Consider the following 7,166-nt stretch of genomic DNA (forward strand, 5'->3'; position numbering starts at 1 on the left):
TTAATATGTAAAGGGATCTTAGAAGAAAGATGGGGACAGCCTTTTTAGGACAAGGGGTAACGGCTTTAAACTAAAAGAGAGTTGATTTAGACTAGATCTAAGGAAGAAATTCTTCACAATGAGGGTGGTGAAACACCAGAACGGGTAGCCCAGAGAGGTGGTAGATGCCCCAGGGGCAGGTTGGACGGGGCTCTGAGCAACCTGATCGAGTTGAAGATGTCCTTCCTTATGGCAGAAGGATTGGACTAGATGGCCTTGAAAGGTCCCTTCCAACCCAAAGATTCTATGATTCTATGAAACTGCATTTGAAACAACAAACATTTTAAACCCTGTAAACCACATGGAGTGTCAAGGTAAATAATATGCTCATGATATGTCCCTGAATGCTCCACCAGCAGGAAGGAGATGCTCCATCACTTGGAAATAAGCCGCTCCCTGAAAATTGCCAGGACGGCTCTTGCTGAGCTTTTCTGCTAACGACAACACATTCACAGAGCCTGGGAATGCTTGCAGAAAACCAGTGACTCAAAGCAACCTTTGAAGAAATCACAGTATATTTAGATTTGATCTTTACCTGCTAACATGGTCCTTTAAAATCCTTTTAACAAAGAAGCAGTTGCCATTTGAAGATGCCTTCCCCATGTTCAGCACTCAGAGGAGCTCTGATTCAGAATAAAACAAGTGGCTAGAAGAATGTGTGGGTATTTAGCTAATTAGACATTTGGTAAATTTGTGGTTTAAAACAATGCTGCTTGTCTCCTCCCTTTGCAGACTGCCAGTTCACTGGAGTGTTTCCCATGGATTGGCAATTAGATGTGATTTCCACATTTGTCTTCACGTCACAAAGTTTACTACTAAAAATGCTCATTTTGATGGTAGGCGTTTTCTAATTGCTTACAGCCTGCAGCAGTAATAGAAACCACTGGCAGCCACTGCACCTGAGTTTACTGTTGAATCAAAGCATTACACTCTCCTCAACTTTTCAGGAGGATTGTGCAGCTCCAGAAGTCTCAGCCAGCACTTTGTGTGGGTCAGCTGCACTGAAGTCAAGGATGGGGGACTTACACCTACCTGCTGACACAGCAAATCTGCTAGTAATTTGGGAGGTGGATAGGAAGATCGAGCCCAAGTTTAATAGCTACTAAAAATTTAGAGAGGAGGAATTGAGCTTTTTTTTTTTTCCCCCCCTTCCGGAAAAGCGTGTCAGTATTAAAGTGCTGATTTACAAACCTTTTGGAATTCATTCAGGTCTGTGACTGATATAAGCTCAGTCCCATGAAAGGCATTTTTGTGCAGTTTGTAGAAGGGACCAGTCTGCTATGCATTTCCAAGGTGGATAGGACAAGAGGCAACAGGATTAAGATGCAAAGGAAAATATGAATTAGGCAGTAGGAAAATCTCTGCAGAGTGAGAATTGTGAAGCAGTGAACTAGGCTGGCGGTGGTACAGTTTCTTCTAAACTGGAGATCTTTAAGAACAGGTTAGGGAAATAGCTAGCAGGGGTGATTTTGGTTTTGTTGGGTACTGGGACTGGGAGATGGACTAAATAACTTCCTAAAAGCCTTTTGAGCTTTATTCTTTGGTTTTATGAGTAGTGCAGGTCTTTCTCAGCCCACCATTGTAGGTATTGTCCCACCATGTGTATTTGTCATGTAAGTCATATGGGCACCCGTCCTCTCTGCTGGCTGGATCTTCTAAGCTCTTAAATGCATTCCCCTGAAGAGTGCATAGCAGAAGGGCGTATTTGACAAACACAATTGGAGATAAGCAGCCCTGAGGAGTTTTAGGACATTGAAGAAAGAAAATAATCTTCTGGTTTCTTCTTTGCACAAAAAAGATTTAAAATGACTCCATCCCCTCCGGACTGCAGAAAGAGACACTCTAAACCAGATAATCTCCAGCTCTTAGACAGAACATTTTCTCTGTTGATCTGGAAGATCTTTGCTAAGGAGGTCAGCAGTGTGATCCTGTTTTGCTGATGCACACAGGTGTGCAGATCTGAGTCGTGGCGTCACTACCAGGTAAGCAGAGGTGGGAGCTTCTTTTTCCGCTCGGAGGCAGATCCAGGTTGTGCTCACCCCTTCTTGCAGATGGACAGCACAGCACCTCCAGCCTGTGCATCTGTGTGGGCAGACCAGCTGGACCCCAGCGCAGCTAAGCTTGCCACGTCTAAGTCCATCAGCAGACACCATAAGACCAGCTCTCTCTTAGCACACTGCAGATGCTTTGTGCCTCACCGACTGCTTGGCAACATGGACAAGAGGCGTGCATGGGTCACAAAATATAGTGATTACTCTCATTCCTCTTCTTCACCATGCTGTGTAGACGTATTACTAGTAACTGGCTTATGTTCACCCCATAGGTCATAGGGTGGAGTAGAAGTACAGCTAAAGGCACCATCTGGTTGTCCTGATGCTTTCCAGGCTTGTGTCTTTGCCTGGAGCAAGCACACTTATGATGACGTATGTGGTTGTGCACATTCCACCTGCAGAGACTGCAGCTCTTTGTCTAGTAAATGCTGCTGTGACAAAGCTGTTCCCTATCACTCCCTTTTATTAAATATTTGCTAGAACATTGGCTCAGTGCTTTTCTCAGACTCTTGGATTTAGTACTGACAATAGAGAAGAAGCACAGAAACATTATATATGTGCACAGGGATAACACCTATAAATTCAAAGTCTGATAGTCCTGACATCACATTGTTTCTTCAGTCAAGCTTTGGGGAAAAAAACCACCTAAAATTATCTAGTTTATCTTTGTCTGGAACTGCAGGGCAGATGAGTTTTCCAGAAGGGATAGAAGGCTGCCATCGATTTTATTATTGAGTCGGTTTTAATGAGTCACAGTATTTTTGGAAGGCTTTTAAGATTACTGTAAAGTGCTTAGTTACAGTGGCTACAGGTGCCAAGGCAGGAAAGGAAATAACAAAGAAATGCAGCTGTATTGCTACACTTCCCCTCAGAACTGGGATCAGCAGAACAACACTCATGGAAAATGCAAAAGAAAATAGGAGAAGATGTAAGAGATGACAGAAGTCAGCATGGTCAGCTGCTACGCTAAAGCAAAACACATTTTATTTAAGGGACTGTCCAATGCTCCTTAGCTGCAAGTTGGAAAGGGCCACTGACAGACTCTGCATTGCCAGACGTTCAGTGAATCGCATGTTTGCCTTTCAAGCTGTCCTTTGGTTGTAAGTCATTTGCTCCCATAGCTGCCAAGCTCTACCACTGCCATCCTGTGTTGAACGAAACTGGAAACATCTCATTTAGCAGATGAGAGAAGAGAAGGCAGAAAAGGGGAGAAAAGGGGTGGTATGAATGGAAAAAGATATTTTTTCTTTGTGACTTGAATAGACTCTCCATTTTTTGCCATTCTGAAATACATAGGGAACAACTTGCAGAGAGCTCACAGAGATGCTCTGTGTTCTATGGAAAAATATGTTCAGTGTTTTCTACTAAAACAAATGTACTAAAAAGTACATTCTGAAGATCTGGGGATGGAAAACAAACAGAGCTAGAGAAAAAGCTTCCAGTTATCATATGATGTGCCAGGTAGATTTTCAGATACTTCCCATGATGATCAGACTCAGAGTTAGGTGGACACAGCAACCATGATTTCAGCGAGTCAGCTCTGAGCAGGAGCTATTAAATATGCACACGCCTGCCTTCGCGTTGGCATAGCAAGTGACTGAATGCACAGCTGGATACTTGCATATGCAAATACCAGTTTGTACGTGCAGATAGTTGCACGCAGCCCAGAAATCAGTTCTGACTTTGGAGGCCCATTTTCACTCTCATCCCACCGCCCCCACCCGCTTCGCCAGACGGGGACGTGCAGAATATTCTCCAGGCTGCAACAGCATCGTGAAGGGTCACCGCCGACTTCACAGCGTCTTCCGGCATCCTCAGCGCCGGCATTGCTCGCCCTGGAGATGCCACATAGCAACCTGGGCACCAGCCACCCTGCGTTTGCACACAAACACACACATACGAGAGAGGCAGGGAGAGCAAAGGAAACTACTTATTGTCTGCGGTGGAGCGGAGTCGCAGCGGATCCAGTCTTGTGTCTGCTCTTCATGCGTGACTGGCATGAGTCCCACCGCTAAGTCCTTGGCTGCCAGCCAAGCACAGAGTGGCAGGCACCTGTCCCTGCTGGGAGACCTGGCGACCCCGACTTGCCCTAACGGTTAGTTCTTTTCTAACATCACGTCTACTCGAATTTACCTCAGGATTTCCCCCCTCCGGGTGCCAGGGAGCTAGGCTGATGCCAACTGCTTCACCATGGATAAGGCAAGGAGCGTTCCCAAGCTGCACCCAGGCACCCTTGAAGCATTCAGCTGTACTCTCTTCACTGGAACAGATGGGGCCTATCAAGGTGTTAGCATCCTCCACCACATCAGCAAAATACCCCAGCACTGGGACAAAGTCAGGAGAGAAAAAACAAACCCCAGCGGGGCTCCCTCTCCACTGTCCTTAAAATGTGGTTTGAGGCATGTGCTGAGGATCAGGCCTGGCTCTGTGCTCCCACCTCAGGGGTGGCAACGGCGCCTGAGATGCTCCCCCGCATCCTTCACACAACACCACTGTCTCTGTACCCAGGGAATCACAACTCCCAGAGCTCTGGGCTGCATTTTGCTCCACTTTCTTTGGGAAGCCTGTTCCAGCATTTCCCTGCCTGCTCTTTTACGCCTGCAGCAGCACCTTGCACACACAGATCAAAACTTTTCACAAGTAGCTCTGCTGGAAAGGACAAGGGATTTAATTTCACAGGAGAGGAAAGAGAGACCAGTTTGGAAGGGTTTTTTTTTCCGGAAGTTTAGGGCAGAGGTAGGACTAGGACATGAATGTCCTTATTCTACAGCCTGTTTTGTACATAAAACTCTACCTTTTTCAGTGTTACAAATGTGAGTGGAAATATTTCCAAAGCGTGGAGAATTTTTGAGTGATCTCCCATTATTTCAGCTTTATTTATGCTCTCTTGTCCCACTATAGGCACATTTCACGTATCCTTCTGAAGAAAAAGAACAGAAGCTTTTCTTTTCTGACAAATGATCTGCACTGGAAATTGGCAAGTTTGGTGTACCACGTCCTCAATTTTAATGATATGAAGTTCATCAGATAGAAAGAATGGCAAATGGGGTTGAAGAGACCTTATTTTGTATGGTTGGCCCTTGCCAATAAAAATGGAGCTATACTGTGTGCAACAGAAGCTGCCTGCTCTGTGATGAAGAAGGGAGGGTGGCTGAAGGCAGAGCATCCCAGCTCTACTGCCTTGTGCCAGGCACTCGGTTGCTCTGCAGCCGCCTTTCTCCTCAAGCAACCATGGTTTCTTCTATCTGTCCTGTCTCACCTGACCACAGATCTTCATGGCCCAAGCTCTCACCTACGATGGGCATACAGTACCTACAGGCTGGAAGCTTTATCTCAGCAGGCTCCACTGCAAAAGAAATAACATGAGGAAACTAAAGATCCAAATCCTCTCTCTTAGAAATCAATGCTCATTTTGTATTTAGGTTCAAAGAGGTGCAGACACCAGCATAACCAACGCTGGAAAACAGAAAGGCCTGAGAAAAATACGCTTTATGCTAGAACGACAGACCAAGACTTAGGTCGGTAATATTCTCAGGCCTGTTCATGTGTAAAAACAGGCTAAAAACAGCCTAACAGCAGCGAGATGAAGGAAAAGCCATCATTTAGGGCAGTGGCAACTCATTAACCCAAATGACCTGCCTCTCTGGTGAGCGCTGACCCAAGGACTTGTGAATTTACCTCCACTGCCCAATAAACTGTCACTGCCCAGCTTCTTTAATTAAAATAGTCCTGGATTTGCAGGACCTACCCAGAGAATAAACTGGAATTTATCAGATTAGCTAAGCCAGATCATACATAGAGCATACAGGCTGGCCAACAGCCTACTTTGGACCAGATTAACCAGCTAAAATAATTGGGGATTTTTGCAAAGTCTGCCCCTAAAGACTGGCATTAAAGAAATGCACCAAATACTGAGCATATATTGCAGCCCATTTCTTTTCACCTTATTTAGTTCTTAGCTTGATGTTCTTTGGCAATTGCTGGGAATCAGCTTTTTATCTTTCACTAACCAGTGAAAAAAATTCTCTCTGCAGCTCCTTCAGGTAAGCTGTGTCAGTGGGAACTGGTGGATCTCTGAAAGGGTAGGTAAGGCTGTATTTAATGTATTTCCACATTAAAACTCTGTTCCCTTTATTCCTATGCTCTGGTCCCTGCATTGTCACCCTTGTGTAATGAGGAATGGTTAGTGGGGACTTTCTGGACTGATGTCTGAGTGAGAGCAGAGCTGCATCTTGCCATGATCAAGTCAGATGTCCTTGCTGAAAAAGGAAGAGGAGGTAAGAAAGTCTTGCAACCTGAAATGAATGGAAACCAGGTAGCTGCAGAATGCCCTGGGGGCTACATGTAAACCGGGGACCATTCTTCTGGTCTCCACAAGGGAAATGTGGTGCAGTGGTGCATCCCTCCACCTACTCTCACTCAGTTATGGCATGGGAGCTGTCAGCCACATTCTGGCAGATGTTTCTTTTGAGCAATATGGGCTTCATGGCACTCAAGCAAAACAGGTTTTGCTACCAGAGCCAAAAGACTGCAGCCACAGGGAGGAGCAGGAGGAGGAGCAGAGCCAGGAGACACCTGAGAGATGGATTTCCTGCTCCCTTTCTCTGTTCTCACCCTCCCTCCACAGTCCCTGCCCAAGCCAAACAGACAGCAGAGCCATGGACATCTTGTTCCCCTCTGTGGGTGCAACCACCCACTTGGCTTGTGCCTGGAGCAGGCCTTGGGCATTCTCAGCACTGCTTTAAACATACATGCAGCCACTTCAGAGGGGAATTAAGCTTGAAGTCTCTTGGGACATCTTTATGAGGCTCTGCTTTTCAGCGTTACTGGTTTCAGCATTGCTGCTTTCAGCCTTTCCCTTTTACTTTCCTTTTCCTTCAACATTTCACTGTTTTTTTTAACTACACAGAAACCTTGTCTAACAAAATTTGTAAAACATCCTAAAAGCAGGAACATTGTATTCTGCCGACCTCAGCTGTGAGATGTACCAGCATTTGCTCACCTCTGTTCTCCTTATCAAGGATTTGTCTGAACACAGCCAACAGGGGAACATAAAATAGCAGATAAGTGGGGAAA

Source organism: Phaethon lepturus, unplaced genomic scaffold (genome assembly GCF_000687285.1).
Source record: "Phaethon lepturus isolate BGI_N335 unplaced genomic scaffold, ASM68728v1 scaffold11431, whole genome shotgun sequence".
NCBI classification, from domain to species: Eukaryota; Metazoa; Chordata; class Aves; order Phaethontiformes; family Phaethontidae; genus Phaethon; species Phaethon lepturus.